Below are 22,965 nucleotides of genomic sequence, written 5' to 3' on the forward strand. Positions count from 1 at the left end.
GTGAGGGGCATATTGAGTCCATGAAAGATTGAAATTTTTGTCCTAAGTTAGCGGAAAGTGAGACTTTGTGAGAAAAAAACAAAAAAAAAATCAATTTCCGCTAACTTATGCAAAAAAAATAAATTTCTATGAACTCGCCAGGCCCCTCATTGAATACCTTGGGGTGTCTTCTTTCCAAAGTGGGGTCACATGTGGGGTATTTATACTGCCCTGGCTTTTTAGGGGCCCGAAAGTGTGAGAAGAAGTCTGGGATCCAAATGTCTAAAAATGCCCTCCTAAAAGGAATTTGGGCACCTTTGCGCATCTAGGCTGCAAAAAAGTGTCACACATCTGGTATCGCCGTACTCAGGAGAAGTTGGGCAATGTGTTTTGGGGTGTCATTTTACATATACCCATGCTGGGTGAGAAAAATATCTTGGTCAAATGCCAACTTTGTATAAAAAAATGGGAAAAGTTATCTTTTGCCAAGATATTTCTCTCACCCAGCATGGTTATATGTAAAATGACACCCCAAAACACATTCCCCAACTTCTCCTGAGTACGGCGATACCAGATGTGTGACACTTTTTTGCAGCCAAGGTGGGCAAAGGGGCACACATTCCAAAGAGCACCTTTCGGATTTCACAGGCCATTTTTTACACATTTTGATTGCAAAGTACTTCTTACACATTTGGGCCCCTAAATTGCCAGGGCAGTATAACTACGCCACAAGTGACCCCATTTTGTAAAGAAGACACCCCAAGGTATTCCGTGAGGGACACGGCGAGTTCCTAGAATTTTTTAGTTTTTTGTCACAAGTTAGCGGAAAATGATGATTTTTCTTTTTTTTTCTTTTTTTCCTTACAAAGTCTCATATTCCACTAACTTGTGACAAAAAATAAAAAATTCTAGGAACTCGCCATGCCCCTTCACGGAATACCTTGGGGTGTCTTCTTTCCAAAATGGGGTCACTTGTGGCGTAGTTATACTGCCCTGGCAATTTAGGGGCCCAAATGTGTGAGAAGAACTTTGCAATCAAAATGTGTAAAAAATGGCCTGCGAAATCCGAAAGGTGCACTTTGGAATATGTGCCCCTTTGCCCACCTTGGCTGCAAAAAAGTGTCACACATCTGGTATCGCCGTACTCAGGAGAAGTTGGGGAATGTGTTTTGGGGTGTCATTTTACATATACCCATGCTGGGTGAGAAAAATATCTTGGTCAAATGCCAACTTTGTATAAAAAAATTGGAAAAGTTGTCTTTTGCCAAGATATTTCTCTCACCCAGCATGGGTATATGTAAAATGACACCCCAAAACACATTCCCCAACTTCTCCTGAGTACGGCGATACCAGATGTGTCACACTTTTTTGCAGCCTAGGTGGGCAAAGGGGCACATATTCCAAAGTGCACCTTTCGGATTTCACCGGTCATTTTTTACACATTTTGATTGCAAAGTTCTTCTCACACATTTGGGCCCCTAAATTGCCAGGGCAGTATAACTACCCCACAAGTGACCCCATTTTGGAAAGAAGACACCCCAAGGTATTCCGTGAGGGGCATGGCGAGTTCCTAGAATTTTTTATTTTTTGTCTCAAGTTAGTGGAATATGAGACTTTGTAAGAAAAAAATAAAAATAAAAAATCATCATCATTTTCCGCTAACTTGTGACAAAAAATAAAAAGTTCTATGAACTCACTATGCCCATCAGCGAATACCTTAGGGTGTCTACTTTCCGAAATGGGGTCATTTGTGGGGGTTTTCTACTGTTTGGGCATTGTAGAACCTCAGGAATCATGACAGGTGCTCAGAAAGTCAGAGCTGCTTCAAAAAGCGGAAATTCACATTTTTGTACCATAGTTTGTAAACGCTATAACTTTTACCCAAACCATTTTTCTTTTGCCCAAACATTTTTTTTTTATCAAAGACATGTAGAACTATAAATTTAGCTGAAAAATTTATATATGGATGTCGTTTTTTTTGCAAAATTTTACAGCTGAAAGTGAAAAATGTCATTTTTTTGCAAAAAAATCGTTACATTTCAATTAATAACAAAAAAAGTAAAAATGTCAGCAGCAATAAAATACCACCCAATGAAAGCTCTATTAGTGAGAAGAAAAGGAGGTAAAATTCATTTGGGTGGTAAGTTGCATGACCGAGCGACAAACGGTGAAAGTAGTGTAGTGCAGAAGTGTAAAAAGTGCTCTGGTCATGAAGGGGGTTTCAGCTAGCGGGGCTGAAGTGGTTAAAAAAGAATTTTGTGCATTTTTCGTCTTTTTCTTTAACTTCTACTCTTGCTTGCGCAATAACACTCTTTCCTCTTTCTTCTAGCATCCTTTTAACAATCTCATTCGTTTCCACAATATCCCGCTCTACATCCATACCTAAACGCCTCAATTCATACAAATACTCTAATCTTCTCTGATACTTTTCATATTCTTTTCTTACCTTTCTACCTTTCTCACATCCTTTCTTAACAAAAAATCTCTTATTCTCTTGCTTCACCCATTCCCACCATTCAGACACACAAAAGAATTCACCCTTCCTTAACTCCCAGATCCTGTACCACTCTCCATACTGCTCACACACACTCTCATCCTCTAATAAAGACACATTCAACTTCCATACACCCTTTCCATATTCATACTTACCACCACTCTCTACCACACACTCAATCCAGGCATGATCCGTAAAAGGAACTCTTCTCCTTTTAAATTCCTTGACGGACAGAGACCTGGAAACAAAAACAAAATCGATTCTAGATGAGATATTCCCAGTGTTACTGAAATAAGTAAAACCAAAAGAACCATCGTCTTTCTCCTTGAAAGCATCCTTAAGATTAAATAAATTGACCAATTCTTTTAGCTGTTTTCCTGTACAATCCACCCCACTCTCCCCACCACCCCGCACATTACTCCTATCCCCTCTTTCTATTATGCAGTTGAAATCCCCCACTAAGAAGGTCTTTTCCCTCCCCCCAAGAAAAAAAATACAGCCTTTCAAAAACCTCCCCCCTTTCCTTCCGCCCAGTCGGCGCATACACGTTAAATAACCTATAACACTCCCCCCGAAATTCAAAAACCACCAGCAGCACTCTCCCTTGGACTACATGGGTTACCTGTTTAACATGAAAATCCCTCCCCTTAAACAAGATCCCTACCCCACCACTCCTCCCTTGTGATACAGACCACACAGCTTCCCCACCAGACCATACAGCATCTGTTGGTTCTTCATGTAAATTGCATTCCTGCAAGCAAAGAATGTCAAAAGAATAATTTGAAATAAGGTCAAAAATAGCAGATCTTCTTACTGCAGTGCATATACTTCGCACATTAAGAGAACCAACAGTAAACAACATATTTTACACATAAGAAAGGAAAAATTTCCACATTACTTTGCCCGCTTACTCTTATCGTAACCCCTCCCCCCAGGCCCTCTTTTTGGCAAGGAAGGACCTGCAAAGTCATCATCTGGGCCCTGATAGCCCATCGTAGTAGCAAGCTTACTGACAGAACCATCTTCCAGATAGCTGGTGACAGAAGACGAGTCCGAGTCTATGTGACCAGCAGGAGAGTCTCCCCAATCCCCACCCTCTGAACTTGGATACTCATCAATTTGTTGAGAAGGTGGAACCTGTTTTCTTTTAAGGGACACCGACTCAGCCATTATTTCACCTGTGGCCTGGGGCACCTCCAACTCAGGAGGCTGTGCCCTATCCTCTCCAGGGGACAGTAGATCCAAAATAGCTTCTGCAGACACCTCCACCATCTCCTGAATAACGGGATCATCCACAGGAACCTCCTCAGGAATCTCCTCAGGAGGAGGAGGGGGAGGTGGAGGAGGAGGAGGAGGAGGTGGAGGAACATTCTTCACCACAGCGGCATAAGATCGAGCCTGCTCTCTGGACTCTCTGGATTGTTCTCTGACCACCTCAAGGGTTGCGCAGTCTCTGGCCAGGTGTGAATCAGCACCACATAGGTGACATCTGCGGCCTCTGTTACACTCTGAGGCGACATGGTCAGTTCCCAAACAGTTTCTACAAACAGGGCCCTTTTCACACCCGTCTTTAGTATGCCCAAAACTCAGGCAATTTCGGCAGAATTCGGGCTGGCCTGGGTATCTTATATACCCTCTATTCACACCGATAGTGAAACTTTGTGGAGGGTGAGACAAACCGTCTATCCCACTGGGGTCTCGGCGCAACTCCACCATCGCAGTCCTCATACCATTGAAGGTCCCCAAAACGTTCTTCTTCTCCTTTAGTTCTGAAATATAAAAACAGTACCTCTGTAGAAAGGCTTGTATCTCATGATCAGAGACAAACGGGTTATACATGTGGACCATCATTGGGACTCTTTCTCTGATGTCGCTTGTCACAAAACGGATCCCAATCAGCTCCGGTCGACGACCCATCTCTTGGCTCCTCATGTAACACGTGTCCAAGTGTTCCCAGTGTCCAAGTGTCCGCGATGCAAAGGTGACGTCATAAAATCCTTGCTGGGGGAAGCTTTGCACACAAAAGATGGAAGAATGCGGCATCTTCAGCACTCCCTCGATCACCGTCTGCTGGACGTGGATAAGCCCGTACTCTCTCCTCTTCTCCTCTGCAATGAACAGCCGAACTGTGTTAGGTGCCTTAGGTGCTCCAGCCATAGCTCGACACACACCTCTAGCCAAGATCGCCTTCTCGTTGCTTGAGGACTAATCCGACTGCCCAATAGCAGCAGAGGGGCGAAGTTCAGGCTATAAACCCGAACGGTACCCCAAGCACCTTCTGACCAGACCAAGCATTTGACGACACTTGATCTTAGCCAAAAGGCCGAGAAGCGATAACCAGAAAAGGGTTCTCCCTACAGGCCGATGGTCCTCAATTGTGAAGGCGATAGGCTACAGGCCCCAGCTGCAGAGACAGTCCGGGAGGCTTCTTTCTCTCACAAACCAGGGAAAACATGTGCCCTACGCTCTGAAATCAACAGCATGCTCCACTTCGTGTTTTTCGTATCTGCATAGCTCCGCCCACAACTTCTGGTCACGCCTTTTCGTCACACGCAATTCCTGGTGCCACAGAACGCCAAGCAGAAACACGGATAAGAAGTCAATGGAGAGTAGTGTGAAGAAAAAAAAAAAAGGTTGTATGCATTGTTGATTGTGATGTCACTGCCCCATTGTTGAGTGTTCCGTCAGGGCCCTTGTGATGTCATCCACTGACCTGACCTTACTTGACCTCTGACCTGACAGGCCTCTTGTGACACGTGCAGTGTTCCGTCCATTGGCCAGACAAGGTAGGTCCTGCTGTTACTGATACATAGGAAGTGCTGGACTACATTTTAGCCTACAAGTCATCCAGTTTAAAAGATCCACAAGAGGGAGACACAGGCAAACAAACTTTACTTATTTAATAAAGAACTAGGAAAACAAAATTGGTTACATCAAGCAAACTTACTACAAAAGAGTCAATTCAAAGGAACAACTCAGCAGACTGCCCAGGTGTGCACAACAGGCCCAAATCAAAACAGGGGTGCACAGAGTGGAGGGAGGTCCAAAAACTGCATTCAGGTGATATCCTAACACTTCATTCAGGTGATAAGGCAATTAACACAACAATTAAGCCATCAATCTTAATTGGATTTGGGCTGTGAGGAGAGGTGGCTGGCTGGGTTGCTTGGTGCTAGAACAAACCCACACACAGGTGATGCAATTAAGAGATTGACAGGCTAGATGCAGCAGCAGCACCAGGGATGCAGAAAGCAGCACAGCAAAACCCTCACAGAGGAAGGAGAAGCTGAAGTGCAGGACTCCTGAGGCAGGGCACAGCAACTTTCCACTTGCTTGGTGGAAGGATCCTTGAAATCCATCACTCAATTTCATTCAGTTTTTTTATACTGGAATAGAAAGGGTGCACCGGTCCTGGAGGTACTGCAATACCAGGTCAATGCGTGGAGTGGACAGAGCAAGCTCTTTTTCCATCTCCCTGTTCGAAAAATCCATTTAATATATGGTCTCCAGATAGGGGACGTATCAGATATTAAACTGATAAGAACAAATTTTTTATTTTTTATTTTTTATTAACAAATACGTATAAAAAATAACATGCACATTCAAATCAGAAAAGGAAATTTACATATATTAATTCTCTTAATACATTTTCCAATAGCAAAAAAGAAGACAATAAGAACATAATCTATACAATATTACATAATCAGTACATCACAGAAATTTCTTGATTCTCGACTTTCTGTGGGTAAAATAAAGAAGATATTAGACATAAAATAACCATAATCAGATTATTCAACCCACTCCTTCCATTTTTTGAACTTCCAGATTCCTTCTGAATCATTGTTACCAAATCTTTTTTTATCACATAACACATATAAATAAAGTCTGCCACGGATCATGCCTACACAGTCCCTTACATCAATTCTGTTTTGATTAAACACCAAAATATTTCTTACATCCCACAAACATTCCTTAACACAATTCACAATGAACCATAGAACCCTCGCTTTCTTCCTCTCCAAATTACTTAAGCCGAATAACATCATACCATACGTCAGTACTCCCATAATATATGCAAAACATTCTCACAATGCCCACAATTCTCTCTTGGACAAGACTCGCTATCAACCAACCTCCTTCTCCTCTGGAATTCTCTAGTTGGCAAACAACCATGCACAGCCATCCACGCTACATCTTTCTGTCTGTTTGTCAACTCTTTGTCACTCACCTTCTTCCAGACTTCCATGCTCTTCTCAACATTCAGTCCATTGACACATTCAGCATTATCTCTAACACTCAATGTTATCATTATTTCTTTACTGTTACACCATTTTTCAACACTCTCACCTCTCAAGTCATTCCTTCTTATACACCTCTCTATCCTCACGTAAAACCATGGAACACTGAATTTCACAGGTCTTCTCAAATCCACACCCATTAATTCATACTTCCTTAATACATTTCCAGCTAAGTATCGCAACATACAACCAACAACACACTCTTTTTTTTCTCAACTTCACACAGTTACTCACATACTTCACCGATAAGAACCTCTCGATATTTGTTAGACTTTTCCCTCCGTCTTTCCTCTCTTTAGTCTTTCCATTTTAGAATTCCAAAAGAACATGAAAATCAACCTTATTATTTTCTTCAAGCATCTGTCAGGTGCTGGAAAAACATTATTAACATAAAGCAAAATAGGAATAAGCACAGCCTTAATTATTAACACTCTACCTGCCATCGTTAAAGACCTCAAAGCCCAAAAATCTATTTTTTTTCTTGAGTTTCTCACCAACTATCTCCCAACTTTGTTTCCCATATAAGTCCTTATCAAAAATAATACCTAACACTTCAATCCCTCCTTCTCTCACCGGCCAACCACACAATTCAATCTCCCTCCACGCCCCAAAAACTTTAAATACACTCTTATCGACATTCAACTTAAATCCACTGGCCATACAAAAACATTCAATCAGTAACTTTGCCCTTCTTAATCCGCCTGCGACTTACATACCATTGTCACATCATCCATGTAACCAATCACTCTTATATCTCTCCCTCCACTACCAGGCACTTCCACCCCTCTCATAACCTTATCTTTTCTAATAACCCCCAACAAAGGCTCTATCACACAAATAAACAAAATTTGGGACAGAGGACAACCCTGTCTCACCCCTGACTCAATCCTAATACTTTTACTCAACCAACCATTCACCTGTACCTTAGGCTACTTTCACACTAGCGTTCGATCGGATCCGTTCTGAACGGATCCGATCATATTAATGCAGACGGAGGCTCCGTTCAGTACGGATCCGTCTGCATTAATAACTTAGAAAAAATTCTAAGTGTGAAAGCAGCCTGAGCGGATCCGTTCAGACTTTCAATGTAAAGTCAATGGGGGACGGATCCGCTTGAAGATTGAGCCACAGGGTGACATCTTCAAGCGGATCCGTTCCCATTGACTTACATTGTAAGTCTGAACGGATCCGCTCGCCTCCACACGGCCAGGCGGACAGCTGAACGCTGCAAGCAGCGTTCAGCTGTCCGCCTGTCCGTGCGGAGGCGAGCGGAGGCTGAACGCCGCCAGACTGATGCAGTCTGAGCAGATCCGCTCCATTCAGACTGCATCAGGGCTGGACGGAGGCGTTCGGGTCCGCTCGTGAGCTCCTTCAAACGGAGCTCACGAGCGCACCGACGAACGCTAGTGTGAAAGGAGCCTTACTAACAACACACTCATACAGTATCCCTATCCAACCTACCATCCGTTCTGGCACACCCATTCTCCTCAAAACATTAAACATAAAATCATGCTGCACCCTGTCATATGCCTTCTCAAAATCCACAGCCACTACCGCAATTGATTGCTTCCTTTCATCACAGTCATACAATACATCCCGCAACCCCATTAAACTCTCACTAATCTGGCGTCCTGGAACCGCACACACTTGTTCTTCCCCTACCATATTCTCAATCACTCTCCTTAACCGATTCGCAATGACTTTGGCTATTATTTTATAATCGCTATTGAGGAGCACCACTGGCCTCCAATTTTTTAAGTCTTTTTTATTTCCCTTCTTAAACAATAACACTACTATACTCTCGCTCATACTTTCAGACAGTCTTCCTCTATCTAACACCCATTTGCACACATCAAATACATGTTCGCCAATCAAGTCCCAGAAAGTACAATAAAATTCAACAGGCAAACCATCACTCCCAGCCACTTTCCCTTTCTTCATACTTTTCACCACATTCACCACTTCCTCCATTTTTATCTCTTCACTCAACCATTCCCTATCCTCTCTATCCAAATGTTTCTCAATATTATCCAAACAATCACCTTCCAAATCATTCGCTCTATCCTTTTTTGAAAATAAATCTACATAAAACTTCCACACCTCATTAATCACATTATCCTTACCTCTCACTTCTGTCCCATCCTTATCTAATACACTCTCCATTCTCACTTTACTTCCATACAATTTTTTAAAGAAAAATTTTGTACACTTCTCATCCTTTTCTTTCACAACCAATCTTGTCTGAGCTATTATTTTCCTTCCTCGCTCCTGAAGTTTCTGTCTTACAGTCTCTCTAGTCTCCTGAATCTCTATTTTAACATCCATTCCACCTCTTTGCAATTCTTCCAAATACTGCAGCCTAACCTGCCACCTCTCATAATCTTCACGTTCACTCCTCACTCTCTGACAACCTTTTTTAATGAAAAATTTTTTTGTCTCCGCTTTCACCCATTCCCACCATTCAACAACACTCCCAAACTCCTCCTTTCTTTCCATCCATTTCCTAAACCAAACACAATAACTTTCACGCACAGCCTCATCCTCTAACAACGAAACATTTAATTTCCACACACCTCTCCCATAATCGTACTCCCCATTTATACTCACGCTACATTCAACCAAGGCATGATCCGTATACGGTAATCTCGTCACAGTACATTTTTCAATCTCCATGTACCTGGAACAAAAACAAAAATCAATTCTTGAACATATATTACCTTTGTCACTAAAATAAGTATAACCTTTGGATCCATCCCCTTTCTCTTTAAAGGCATCACTAAGCCCAAATAAAGAAACCAACTCCTTCAGTTGTTTCCCACTTTTGTCCATTTTAGACCCACTACCTAACCTATCCCCATCAGCAATAATAGAATTAAAGTCCCCAACTAAAAATACATTCTCCCTTCCACTTAAAAAAAAGTATAATCTCTCTATTAATTCCTCCCTCTCCTTTCTATCTGGAGGAGCATACACATTTATTACCTTGAAATGTTCTCCATTCCTTTCAAAACTAACTAAAATTGCTCTACCTTGAACTACATGAGTAACATTATGTATAACAAAATCATTCCCTTTAAACAAAACTCCCACCCCACAATTTTTTTTGCCACCAAACGACCACACGCTTGGTCCATAAGACCAGGAAGCACTCTGAGGTTCATCTTCCAGATTACAATCCTGCAAGCATAAGATGTCACATGCATAAGTAACCAAAGATGCAAAAATCGCTGCTCTTCTATTTGCAGATCTTATCGACCTAACATTGATTGTCCCGATTTTCAGCAGCATGAGTCTTCCTGGAAAAAGAAAAGGTTAAATGGCAGAAACAATAAAACATCAGGACTTTCTTTCTTTCCCTTTCTCTTTTTTAGGGAGTCTCCCTCTACCTATAGTAGTTCCTGGGGCAGAGGGACCTGGGTCCTGCACCCCTTTCATTTCTCCCCATTCCTCCATATTTTTCATTACATCCGCCACGCTTCTTTGAAACCCCAAAGTCCTTGCAACTTTTCCACATGGTCTTCCCACCCCTTTTTCCGGGAGAGGAGTGTCTGAATCCAATTCAGAGGTGTCATCACCCTCCGAACTTTCAAACTCCCCAATTTGTGCACTTAAGGGAACCTCCACGGTTTCAGCAGTCTTTCTTTTTAGCGAAGCTTTATCTACCTCCATCTCCGGTTTGTCAGCAGACTCCTCCCCCACAGGGTCATCAATAGGATCCGGGTCCACAGCCAGGTCCTCTCCTTCCGCTCTCAGGGGGTCTGGAGCCAGACCAGGGTCCGGGACATCCTCCTTCCCCCCAGCCTCTACATCCGAGGGAACCTCAAGAGAAGACTGAAAGTTCACAGCAGGTTCTCCACTCACCACACTTGCCCAGGATCTCACGCCAGGAGTCGGGTTCACTTTAGGACAATTCCTTGCCAGATGTTCCGAGGAGTTGCAGAAGTGGCACTTTCTCGCCTCCTCACACTCTGCAGTCCTGTGGCCTGTCTGAAAACAGTTCCTGCAAACCACTCCAGATGTACAGCTCTCTTTAACATGGCCAAAAGAAAAGCAATTTCGACAAAACTCTGGTTGTCCAGGGTAAAATAAATGTCCTCTGTTTGAGCCAATGGAAAACATCTGTGGGGGGTGCATCATCGCACCTACCCCTGTTTCGTCATAACGGAACTCCACCCAGTACCTCCTGAGCCCGTTAAAGGTTCCTAATACGTTTTTCCTTTTCTCACCTGGAGATACGTACTTACAGTACCTTTGCAGAAATAGGACAATTTCCTCCTCCTTGATGAAGGGATTGTACATTTGGACTGTCACCGGGGTCCTTCTCTTCTGCTCTCTTTCCTGGGTCACCACAAAGTTAATGTCCTTCAGCTCTGGATGGTCAATGAGCTCCCGACTCCTGGCATAGCAAGTGCGAAAAGCATCCTGAGAAACAAAGGAAACATCATAAAATCCTCTGACTGGAAAAGCCTGCACGCAGAAAATCTCCTCCCGAGGCATCTTCAAGGTTTCTTCGATAATCTTTGCCTGTATCCTCACAACCGAAAACGACGACCTCTGGTCCTCCGAAACATACAGCCGCACTGTATTTGGCGCTGTCGACGGCACCTCCGCCATGCTCCGCAACAAAGGAAACCTTGTCCGCAACTATCGCCTTCTCTTAGGAAATCGGTCCAGACACCCTATAGCAGCAACCTCCCAACCCTAGAAGGGAAGAGAGGAAGGCCGAGTGCTGGGGTTCTCCTAGTATTCCGAGGGTTAGTCCAACTACCCTATAGCAGCATGGATGCAACCACTGAAGGAAGTCACCCAAGGCCGAGTAGCCGGGGCCAGCTCAGATGCCCCTGACTCAGACCACACTTGATCTGAGCCAAAAGGCCGAGAAGCGATAACCAGAAAAGGGTTCGCCCTACAGGCCGGCGGTCCTGAATGCAGAACACTTGTGAAGGCGATAGGCTACAGGCTCCAGCTGCAGAGACAGTCCGGGAGGCTTCTTTCTCTCACAAACCAGGGAAAACGTGCGTCCTACGCTCTGAAATCCACAGCATGCTCCACTTTGTGTTTTTCGTATCTGCATAGCTCCGCCCACAACTTCTGGTCACGCCTTTTCGTCGCACGCAATTCCTGGTGCCAAAGAACGCTAAGAAGACAATGGAGAGTAGTGTGAAGAAAAAAAAGAAAAAAAAAAAAGGTTGTATGCATTGTTGATTGTGATGTCACTGCCCCATTGTTGAGTGTTCCGTCAGGGCCCTTGTGATGTCATCCAGTGACCTGACCTTACTTGACCTTTGACCTGACAGGCCTCTTGTGACACGTGCAGTGTTCCGTCCATTGGCCAGACAAGGTAGGTCCAGCTATTGCTGATACATAGGAAGTGCTGGACTACATTTTAGCCTACCTACAAGTCATCCAGTTTAATAGATCCACAAGAGGGAGACACAGGCAAACAAACTTTACTTATTTAATAAAGAACTAGGAAAACTAAATTGGTTACATCAAGCAAACTTGCTACAAAAGGGTCAATTCAAAGGAACAACTCAGCAGACTGCCCAGGTGTGCACAACAGGCCCAAATCAAAACAGGGGTGCACAGAGTGGAGGGAGGTCCAAAAACTGCATTCAGGTGATAGATATCCTAACACTTCATTCAGGTGATAAGCCAATTAACACAACAATTAAGCCATCAATCTTAATTGGATTTGGACTGTGAGGAGGAGAGGTGACTGGCTGGCTGGGTTGCTTGGTGCTGGAACAAACCCACACACAGGTGATGCAATTAACAGATTGACAGGCTAGATGCAGCAGCACCAGGGATGCAGAAAGCAGCACACCAAAAACCTGACAGAGGAAGGAGAAGCTGAAGTGCAGGACTGCTGAGGCAGGGCACAGCAACTTTCCACTTGCTTGCTGGAAGGATCCTTGAAATCCATCACTCAATTTCATTCTGTTTTATTTTATACTGGAATAGAAAGGGTGCACCGGTCCTGGAGGTACTGCAATACCAGGTCAATGCGTGGAGTGGACAGAGCAAGCTCTTTTTCCATCTCCCTGTTCGAAAAATCCATTTAATATATGGTCCCCAGATAGGGGACGTATCAGATATTAAACTGATAAGAACAGATTTTTTTTTAGTTGATAGCGTCAGAAGACGCCACATATTTGTATTTACAACAAGTTATGTATAGCGCTTCATCATCAGTTTTCAACTTTTTTTTATACTTTTTATTCTTTATTTTCCATATTTTCTCCTTTTTTTTTTTTTAAACATTTAAAAACATCCAACAAGACAATACAACAACAAAAATGTCCAAATTATCTTATAAACTTTCAACCTGGTTTTAAGTCACCCATCCAAGCATAATATGCCATTCTTGTCATAGATTTTTTATGGATTAAATCTCCAGATGACATCTCACAGGGCATTCTTGATCGATCAATAGGATGGACTTTATAACGTTCATAGAATTGGGGGGCTTGTTGTGCTAGTAATATTCTCACTTTTCTAAACAATAAGTTTAAATCAATACCACTCTTCTCTAATTTTTCTATTTCCGCATCCATTTTCTTATCATGGTCTAAATATGTGTAACCAACCTCCTCCTCCTCCTCCTCTTCTTCTTCCTCCTCTAACTCCTCTAACTCCTACTCCTCCTCTTCTTCTTCCTCTACTTCCACCTCTCTTTTTTCCTCCTCTCTTTTTTCCTTCTCTATTTTTTCTTCCCTCCTACTATCTTTCACCACCCTTTTAATCTGAACTTCCTTTTTCTGACTTTCTTCATTTTCTCTTTTCCTTTTTACTTCTCCTCCTTTCCTTTTTAAACAAGACTGATACACATGATTCTCATCTCCACATAAGTTACACTTCCTCTTTTCTTTACGAACTTCTGCTGTATGACCAACTTCTTCACACTTAAAACAAAACTGTGAAGTACATGTACTTTTCTCGTGACCATACTTTTTACATTTTCTGCAGAATACTGACATTCCATTAAAGAATAAGTCACCATTAACAGAACCCAGTCTGAAACGATTTGGGGGAAAAAGAATTTCTCCTCCAAGGCTTTCCTTAAATTTTACCACGAACTTCCACTTCGTGGACCAAATGCTATACTTATTTAACACTTTTCCACCTTGAATGACTTCATCACAGAATCTTGACAAAAAAACAATAATGTCTTCCTCCGGGACATAAGGGCTATACATTCTTACAGTTACGATTCTCTCACGTCTTGGAAAATGCGGTATAAATTTCACCCCATCTAAAACAGGGCTAAGCCTAGAACATTCCAGTCTTTTCAAGACCTCCGCACACACATCTTCTGTCACAAAAACCACGTCATATATCCCACGTCTAGGAAAATCCAACATCGATAATATAAGTTCCTTTCGTACCTTAACAAGGCCGAGTAAAAGTTCCTCCACCATGAAGACAAGCCCTTGTTCCTTTTTCTGTAAGTCCAGCAGAATAAACCGAACGCAGTTCTTGACTCTCTCAAATGCTGGTATCTCTTCCAAATTCGGCCTCTGTGCCTCGATTCCTGCCATTTCAGCCATGGTCCTATCGAAAACCGCGTTTTCAGGAGCTGATGAACGCCCCACCACAAAGTAGCAGGCGTGTGATCGCTCCCCGTTGCCCCGGGACTAAGCCGTTCCCCCAATAGCAGCACTGGCTTCCACCGCAGCTATAAACTATGGCTTCCGCCAGAGGCCGAGGGTCCGGGTACCCGGGGCACCTCAGGCCAAGACCAAGACAGCACCTCTCGATACTACACTTGATCTTAGCCAAAAGGCCGAGAAGCGATAACCCGCTCGGCCTCGACAACGGGGCCGCTGTTCCCAAACGCAGAGCACTTCTCAAGGCAACAGTCTATAGGCCTCAGCACCAAACACAGTCCGGGAGGCTTCTTTCTCTCACAAACCAGGGAAAACGTGCGTCCTACGCTCTGAAATCAACAGCATGCTCCACTTAGTGTTTTTCGGATCTGCATAGCTCTGCCCACCACTTTTGGTCACGCCTTTTCTTCGCACGAAAATCCTGGTGCCAGAGCGCGCAAAGCAGAATGACCGATAAGAAGTCAATGGAGAGTAGTGAGAGAAAAAAAAAAGGTATCTATGCATTGTTGATTGTGATGTCACGGCCCCATTGTTGAGTGTTCCGTCAGAGCCCTTGTGATGTCATCCAGTGACCTAACCTTACTTGACCTCTGACCTGACAGGCCTCTTGTGACATGTGCAGTGTTCCCTCCATTGGCCAGACAAGGTAGGTCCAGCTATTGCTGATACATAGGAAGTGCTGGACTACATTTTAGCCTACCTACAAGTCATCCAGTTTAATAGATCCACAAGAGGGAGACACAGGCAAACAAACTTTACTTATTTAATAAAGAACTTGGAAAACTAAATTGGTTACATCAAGCAAACTTGCTACAAAAGGGTCAATTCAAAGGAACAACTCAGCAGACTGCCCAGGTGTGCACAACAGGCCCAAATCAAAACAGGGGTGCACAGAGTGGAGGGAGGTCCAAAAACTGCATTCAGGTGATAGATATCCTAACACTTCATTCAGGTGATAAGCCAATTAACACAACAATTAAGCCATCAATCTTAATTGGATTTGGACTGTGAGGAGGAGAGGTGACTGGCTGGCTGGGTTGCTTGGTGCTGGAACAAACCCACACATAGGTGATGCAATTAACATATTGACAGGCTAGATGCAGCAGCACCAGGGATGCAGAAAGCAGCACAGCAAAACCCTCACAGAGGAAGGAGAAGCTGAAGTGCAGGACTGCTGAGGCAGGGCACAGCAACTTTCCACTTGCTTGCTGGAAGGATCCTTGACATCCATCACTCAATTTCATTCTGTTTTTTTATACTGGAATAGAAAGGGTGCACCGGTCCTGGAGGTACTGCAATACCAGGTCAATGCGTGGAGTGGACAGAGCAAGCTCTTTTTCCATCTCCCTGTTCGAAAAAATCCATTTAATATATGGTCCCCAGATAGGGGACGTATCAGATATTAAACTGATAAGAACAGATTATTTTTTATTTTTTATTTTTTATTGAAAAGTAACAAAATACACAACATAAACCATGTCATAATACAGTACAAAAATATCAGTATGGCCTACATTTTAGGCTCTACAAAAACACAACATAAACAAATTCATAAAATCAAACAATAATACAACAACATAAACCTTTTATATATCAAGACTTATCATACCACACCCCATCTCCCACCTAATCACACAAAAAGAAACATTGAATTTAATCATTCTTTAACTTCTGATAACTTCCTTTTCTGAAAGAAAGAAAATAATTACTTATCATAACCAGAACCGCCATTTTTTGAACTTCCAGACGCCTTCAGCGTCTACTGTACCCATCCTTTCCCTATCACAAAGTACATAAAGAAACAACTTACTTCGGATCATGCCCAAACATTCATCCACCGCAACCTCATCCTTTCTGAACACTAAAATATTACGTACATCCCATAGAACCTCTTTCACACAATTAACAACAAACCACAACACTCTTGCTTTTTCTCTACTTATCCCACACAAACCATACATCATCATATAAAAAGTTATTACTTCAACCCCAGTCAATCCTTTCACCAATTTACCCATTCTTCCCCAAACACTCTTTGCAAACTCACAATACCAAAGTAGATGTACATAATTCTCACACCCTTCACATCCAAACCTTGGACACACTTCCCTATCTATAATCCCTCTCCTGTGTTGTAACTCTCTTGTTGGCAGACACTTATGAGTTACTGCCCATGCCATATCCTTTTGCCTATTTGTTAATTCCTTATTGCACACATTCTTCCATACACGCTTACTCTCATTTTCTGTCAAACCACTCCACAGTCTCTCTAGCTTCCAATTTCTCTATAACTTTTCTACTTTCACACCTGTCCTGCTTACTCACATCCATCAGTTCATTCCTCCTAATACACCTCTCCACCCTTACATAAAACCACGGAGCGTCAAAACTTATTGGCACTCTTAAATCCGTCCCCATCAATTTATACTTTACCAACACTCTACCAGCCAAATATCTCAACATGCAACCATACACATTTTCTTTCATACTAACAGTTACACAAAAACTCACATACTTAACTGCCAAGAACCTTTCAATATTCATCAAACCTTTCCCACCATCCACTCTCTTTTTCACCACTTTTTCACGTTTCAATTTCTCTGCTTTCGAATTCCAAAAGAAACAAAAAAACATCCTGATCATTTTTGCCAGACCCCGATCTGGTGGGGGAAAAACATAATTAATATATAACAAAATGGGTAAAATAACTGATTTAATAACTAATACCCTACCTTCCATAGACAAAGTCCTAGTAGACCAAAAGTTTATCTTGTTTTGTATCCTAACAGCTGCCCTCTCCCAACTCTCTTTTCCATACAAATCCTCATCAAATATAACACCTAGTATTTCCATACCCCCCTCTCACACCGGCCATACACATATATCATTCTCTCTCCAATCTCCAAAAAACTTACACTCACTTTTATCAACATTTAACTTAAAACCACTCATCAAACAAAAACACTCACTCAATAACTTTGACCTTCTTACTGCTGCCATTGACTTACATACTACCGTCACGTCATCCATATACCCAATCACACGCACATCCTTACCTCTACTCCCCGGAATCTCCACTCCCCTCATCACCTTGTCCCGCCTAAACATCCCTAACAACGGCTCAATCACGCAAATAAATAATATTGGTGATAACGGACACCCCTGCCTCACCCCAGATCTAACACACACATTCTTACTTAGAAAACCATTCACTTGAATCCTGCTCCCAATCCCTGCATACAAACATCTAATCAAATTAATCATTCTCCCAGGCACTCCCATTCTCTCCAAAATTTTAAACATAAAATCATGCACTACTCTATCATATGCTTTTTCAAAATCAACCGCAACAACAGCCACACCTTGCTTCCTACTTTTGCAATCATACAACACATCCCTCAAACCTAACAGACACTCTGAAATTCTCCTACCTGGTACCGCACACATTTGTTCTTCACCCACCATGCATTCTACCACACTCTTAAACCTGTTTGCTATTCATTTTGCAATGATTTTATAGTCGCAATTCAAGAGCGCTATCGGCCTCCAATTTTTTAAATATCTCTTCTCTCCTTTTTTGAATAACAACACAATTATACTTTCTTTCATACTTTTAGTTAAGTTTCCCCTTTCTAACACCTCCTTACAAACATTCCACACATAGTCTCCAATCTCATTCCAAAACGTACAATAAAACTCTACAGGCAAACCATCACTCCCAGCTACCTTCCCTTTCTTCATTCCATTCACTGCATCTTCTATCTCACTTTTCCTTACATCACTACTCAAAAAATCCTTATCCACACAATTCAAATTCCCATCCACATAACTTAAGCATTCCTCTTCCAAACTGTGGTCACGATTTTTCTCCGAAAATAACTCAGAATAAAACTTCCACACCTCATCCAACACCTCATCCTTTTTCACCACTTCCACCCCATCCTCTCTAAACACACTCACCATTTCTGTCTTTTTATTAAACGCCTTTTTGAAGAAAAATTTGGTACACTTCTCATCTTTTTCCTTAACTTCCACTCTTGCTTGTGCAATAATTCTCTTTCCCCTCTCATCCAAGCATCTCCTTACATTCTCTTTAGTTTCCTCTATCTCACGCTCCACATTCATACCTAAACGCTTCACTTCATACAAATAATCCAATCTTCTTTGCCACCTTTCATACTCTTCCCTCTTCTTCCTTGCCTTCTCACATCCTTTCTTTATAAAAAACCTTTTAGTTTCCTGTTTCACCCAATCCCACCACTCAGACACACTATAAAATTCATCCTTCCTCAGTTCCCAAATTCTCAACCATTCTCTATACTGTTCACAAATACACTCATCCTTCAACAGAGACACATTCAACTTCCATACACCCTTTCCATACTCATACCTACCACCATTGCTCACCACACATTCAATCCAGGCATGATCCGTGAAAGGAACCCTCCTCCTCTTAAAGTTCAAAACGGAAATGGATCTGGAAACAAAAACAAAATCAATCCTTGAAGACACATTCCCAGTATTACTAAAATAAGTATATACTATAGAACCATCATTTTTAACTCTAAAAGCATCCTGAAAATCAAATAGACCAATTAATTATTTTTATTGTTTCCCTGTACTATCCATCCCACTATTCCCACCACCTTGTACATTACTTCTCTCCCCAGCACCTATTGTGCAATTAAAGTCCCCTACTAAAAAGGTTTTGTCCCTCCCCCCCAGAAAGAAATATAGTTTCTCGAACACCTCCCCCCTCTCCTTCCTGTCGGCGCATACACATTAAATAACCTATAATTTTCACCTCTATATTCAAAATATACTAATAACACCCTCCCCTGGACTACATGAAATACTTCTTGCACGTTAAAGTCATTCCCCTTAAATAACACTCCAACCCCTTCACATCTCCCTTGTGATACAGACCACACTGCCTTCCCTCCGGACCATTCAGCAATTCCAGGTTCTTCCTGTAAGTTACATTCCTGCAAACATAAAATGTCAAACGAATATCCAGAAATTATTTAAAAAATTGCAGTTCTCCGCACTGCTGAGCAAATGCTCCTCACATTTAAGGAACCCAAAGTTAATTGCATATCACATTATGATTTAAGGAAAAAAATAGAAAACCTCGTAACACATCCAACATTTCTACTTTTTCTTCACCGGAATACTTTTCCCTTTACTTTTGCTGTTTTTTGGTGCCGGAGGCCCCGAGGTCTCTGCAGGCTCTATGTCAGGGTGCTCTTTAATTATGTCCTGTATACTCTTTTGAAAGTGTAAATTTGATGCAAATTTTTTAACAACAGATTTTTCCAAGTAACTTGCACCCAAAGAAGAAGTAGAGGAGTCCGAGTCAATGGGGGGAATAGTGTCTCCATCATCCCCTTCCCCCGTACTCTCAAACTCATCAATTCTCTGACTCAGTGGAATAGGACTATCGTCTTCTGGTTTCCTTTTTAAGCTCGCCTTATCCACTACCATTTCACCAGAATCGACTGGAACCTCAGACTCTTTAGGAACCAAAGCATTCTCCCCTTAACAGGTCGAGTACTGCCTCCGGGGCAACCTCCTCCATCTCCTGGAGACCGGTGGGATCCTCCACTGAAACCGGCTCCACATCAGGGGGAGGAAGAGGAAGGGGGTCACTCCTCACGACTGCAGCGTAAGTCCTAGCTTGGCTTGTCTCACCAGGTGCCTGTCCCACAGTTTCCTCATTCAGAGTCGGGCATTGTCTGGCCAGGTGTAACCCAGAGCCGCACAGATGGCATTTGCGGCCTCTATCACACTCATAGGCCACATGACCTGGCTCCAGACAGTTCCTGCATACTGGCCCTTTGTCACATCCTTCTTTTGTATGGCCAAACCCAAAGCAGTTTCTGCAGAAATCCGGTTGGCTGGGGTAACGGAGATATCCCCGATTTGTACCTATGGAGAAATTCTGGGGGGGATGAGACAACCCACCTATCCCGTTAGGGTCCTGGCGGAGCTCCACCCAGACTCTCCTCATTCCATTAAAAGTCCCAAGAATGTTCTTCTTCCTCTCCACTCCTCAAATAAAAGAACAGTACCTCCTGAGGAAGGCCAGAACCTCCTCATCCGTCACAAAAGGATTGTACATGTGGATCAACAAAGGAACCCGCTCCTTGGTCTCATGGGCAACAAAACGAATCCCCTGCAGCTCCGGCCGGTCAGCAAACTCTCGACTCCTCAGGTAACAGGTCCGCATGTCACTCCCCGTATAGAAGGAAACATCGTAAAACCCTTGTTGTGGGAACGCCTGCAGACAGAAGATGGAATCGTGGGGCATCTTCAGTACTCCTTCCAAAACGTCCTGTTGAACGTGAAGAACTCCATACTCCCGTCTCTTCTCCTCTGAAATAAACAGCCGAACTGTATTTGGTGCGTTAGGTGAACCAGCCATCACTCGCCTCACCTCTCACAGATCGCCTTCTCGTTGCTTGGGGACTAATCCGAATGCCCAATAGCAGCAGGGGGGTGAAGTCCGGGCTATAAACCCGAACGATCCCCCCAGGCCGAGCAGCCGGGTACCCCAAGCACCTTAGACCAGACCAAGCAAGCAAGCAGGAAACACCTTTATTACAATCATTCGTCATACATACGTTAGTACTGTGTCGCAGCACAGGCCATGAATCAGTACATAAAAAATTACACGTATTCGTCTTTGCGAGCATGGCATTGTTATGTAAAGCACAGGCTACCCTACACTATACATCGCAATGGATGCTACACTAGCATACCTATTCAATCACAAAAACCTCCCAACAAAAGCATTTAGACAGTGATGAGGGGAGAGGAAGTGGGAAGGAGGGGGTAGGGAGGGGGAATCACATGCCCGAAGCTTTTTTGAGAGGACAAATACAAACGGGGGGAGAGGGGGGAAGGAGAGGGGTTTAGTCCTCTTCTTCTTCGTCAACGTCCGAGATGTTGTAGTCCCGCAACAGACTATGGATAAGTCTGCGGCAGTCCAGGACAGACTTGTTCTCCCTCCTGAGGATGAGCCGGTTCCTAGCAAACCAAATAGCGTCCTTAAAACAGTTCATAAGGCGCCAGGCCTCCTGGATGGCTCCAACAGTATGAATCCCAGGAAATAGTCCATACAGCACCGAAGTGCATTGCAGGCTGTTCCTGGGTACAGAGTCTTTGAGTTCATGTTCCAGGGCGTCCAACAGGCGCTGTGCAAAGGGGCACTCCCAAAACAGGTGATAAGATGTTTCCTCCACGAAAGGGCACCTGGGGCAGTACCTGGTTTTGCACAGATTGCGGGCATGCATGAATGACCGGATGGGCAGTCCGCCCTGAATGGCCATCCATGACAAGTCCTTATGCCCGTTGGTCAACCTGTTTGACGACACATTAGTCCAAACTGTCTCTACGGTGTCGTCTTGGATCCCTGGAATAGACTCCACCACGTCCTTTGCTCTGATGAGCTTGTGGATAGTTTTTGGCTTCCACAAGTCGGGTTTGAGGCCCTCCAGTTGGTGTTCCCTCACAAACCTGACGACGTCCCCGTAGAACCAGGGAGCGTGCCAGTTGTAAGGGATGGAGCTGTCCCACTTGTCCCAGCCCATGCCCCTCCAGAGAGGCAGGAGGAAAAAGCGGGACATAGCCTTGCTCGCAGAGCCGTTAGCAGTTCTCAGAGTCCGACGAACGCTGTCACAAACAAAGGCGATCCGCAGTAAAGTGGGCAGGTCCGGAATGCCCTTTCCGCCCTTGCGGGGCTCTTTGTACATGATGGCTCGTTTCACTCTGTCCATCTTAGATCCCCAGATGAAGCGAAACACTGTCCTGGTGATGGCCCTGGAAACGGTGGCAAGAGGGGGCCATGCCTGTGCGGTGAATTGGAGCACTGGCAAAACTTCATTCCGCAGGACGAGTGCTTTCCCTTCAATCGTGAGGTGTCTAAGGCTCCACAATCCGATTCTTTGATTCACCTTGGCCAAGCGTTCTTCCCAAGACTTGAGGGCTGCGCCTTCCTTCCCAAACCAGACTCCGAGGATTTTGATGAAGTCTGATTTGATGTTGAATGGAAAGGGGGCAGAAAAAGCCAGTTGCCAGTCCCTGAAGAGCATGGCCTCTGACTTGCCGCAGTTGACTTTGGCCCCTGAAGCTTGTCCGAACTCCTCGCAGGTCTGGACGAGTGCAGTCACCAAACGCCTGTCAGCGCAGAAGATGGTCACGTCGTCCATGTACAGCGAGCACTTGGCCTCGTAGTGTTCTGGTACCGGTGCGGTGATCCCTCTGATCTCCCCATTCTGGCGGATAGCCTCCGCGAAGGATTCTATAAAGCAAATAAAAAGGAGAGGTAAAAGAGGGCAGCCTTGTCTGACCCCAGAGAGGACAGGGAAGGGGTCAGTCTTCCAACCGTTCACCAACACCGTGCTGCAAATATCAAGGTACATTAGGTCAACAAAAGAACAGAACCTCCTGCCTAGACCTAGCCTGCGCAGCGCCTTGCCCATAAACTCATGAGAGACCCGGTCGAATGCCTTCTCCTGGTCCAGGCTGACCAGGGCGGCATGAACACGGCGGTCCTGGATGTAGTGCACCGTGTTTCTCACAA

At 43.7% G+C, this 22,965-nt stretch overlaps 3 non-coding genes and 1 pseudogene across 3 annotated transcripts; all 4 read right to left on the bottom strand.

Moving 5' to 3' along the window:
• Positions 1-5,868: 5,868 nt before the first annotated feature.
• On the bottom strand, positions 5,869-6,066 carry LOC122923630. The gene has a single exon (XR_006387308.1). It is a non-coding gene; the product is annotated as a U2 spliceosomal RNA (small nuclear RNA).
• A 6,669-nt stretch (positions 6,067-12,735) lies between these two features.
• Positions 12,736-12,928, bottom strand: LOC122923633. Its single transcript, XR_006387309.1, has one exon. It is a non-coding gene; the product is annotated as a U2 spliceosomal RNA (small nuclear RNA).
• Positions 12,929-14,452: 1,524 nt separating this feature from the next.
• LOC122923635 lies at positions 14,453-14,569 on the bottom strand (annotated as a pseudogene).
• Positions 14,570-15,648: 1,079 nt separating this feature from the next.
• On the bottom strand, positions 15,649-15,838 carry LOC122923628. Its single transcript, XR_006387306.1, has one exon. It is a non-coding gene; the product is annotated as a U2 spliceosomal RNA (small nuclear RNA).
• Positions 15,839-22,965: the final 7,127 nt, after the last annotated feature.

Source organism: Bufo gargarizans, unplaced genomic scaffold (assembly GCF_014858855.1).
Source record: "Bufo gargarizans isolate SCDJY-AF-19 unplaced genomic scaffold, ASM1485885v1 original_scaffold_1781_pilon, whole genome shotgun sequence".
Taxonomy (NCBI): domain Eukaryota; kingdom Metazoa; phylum Chordata; class Amphibia; order Anura; family Bufonidae; genus Bufo; species Bufo gargarizans.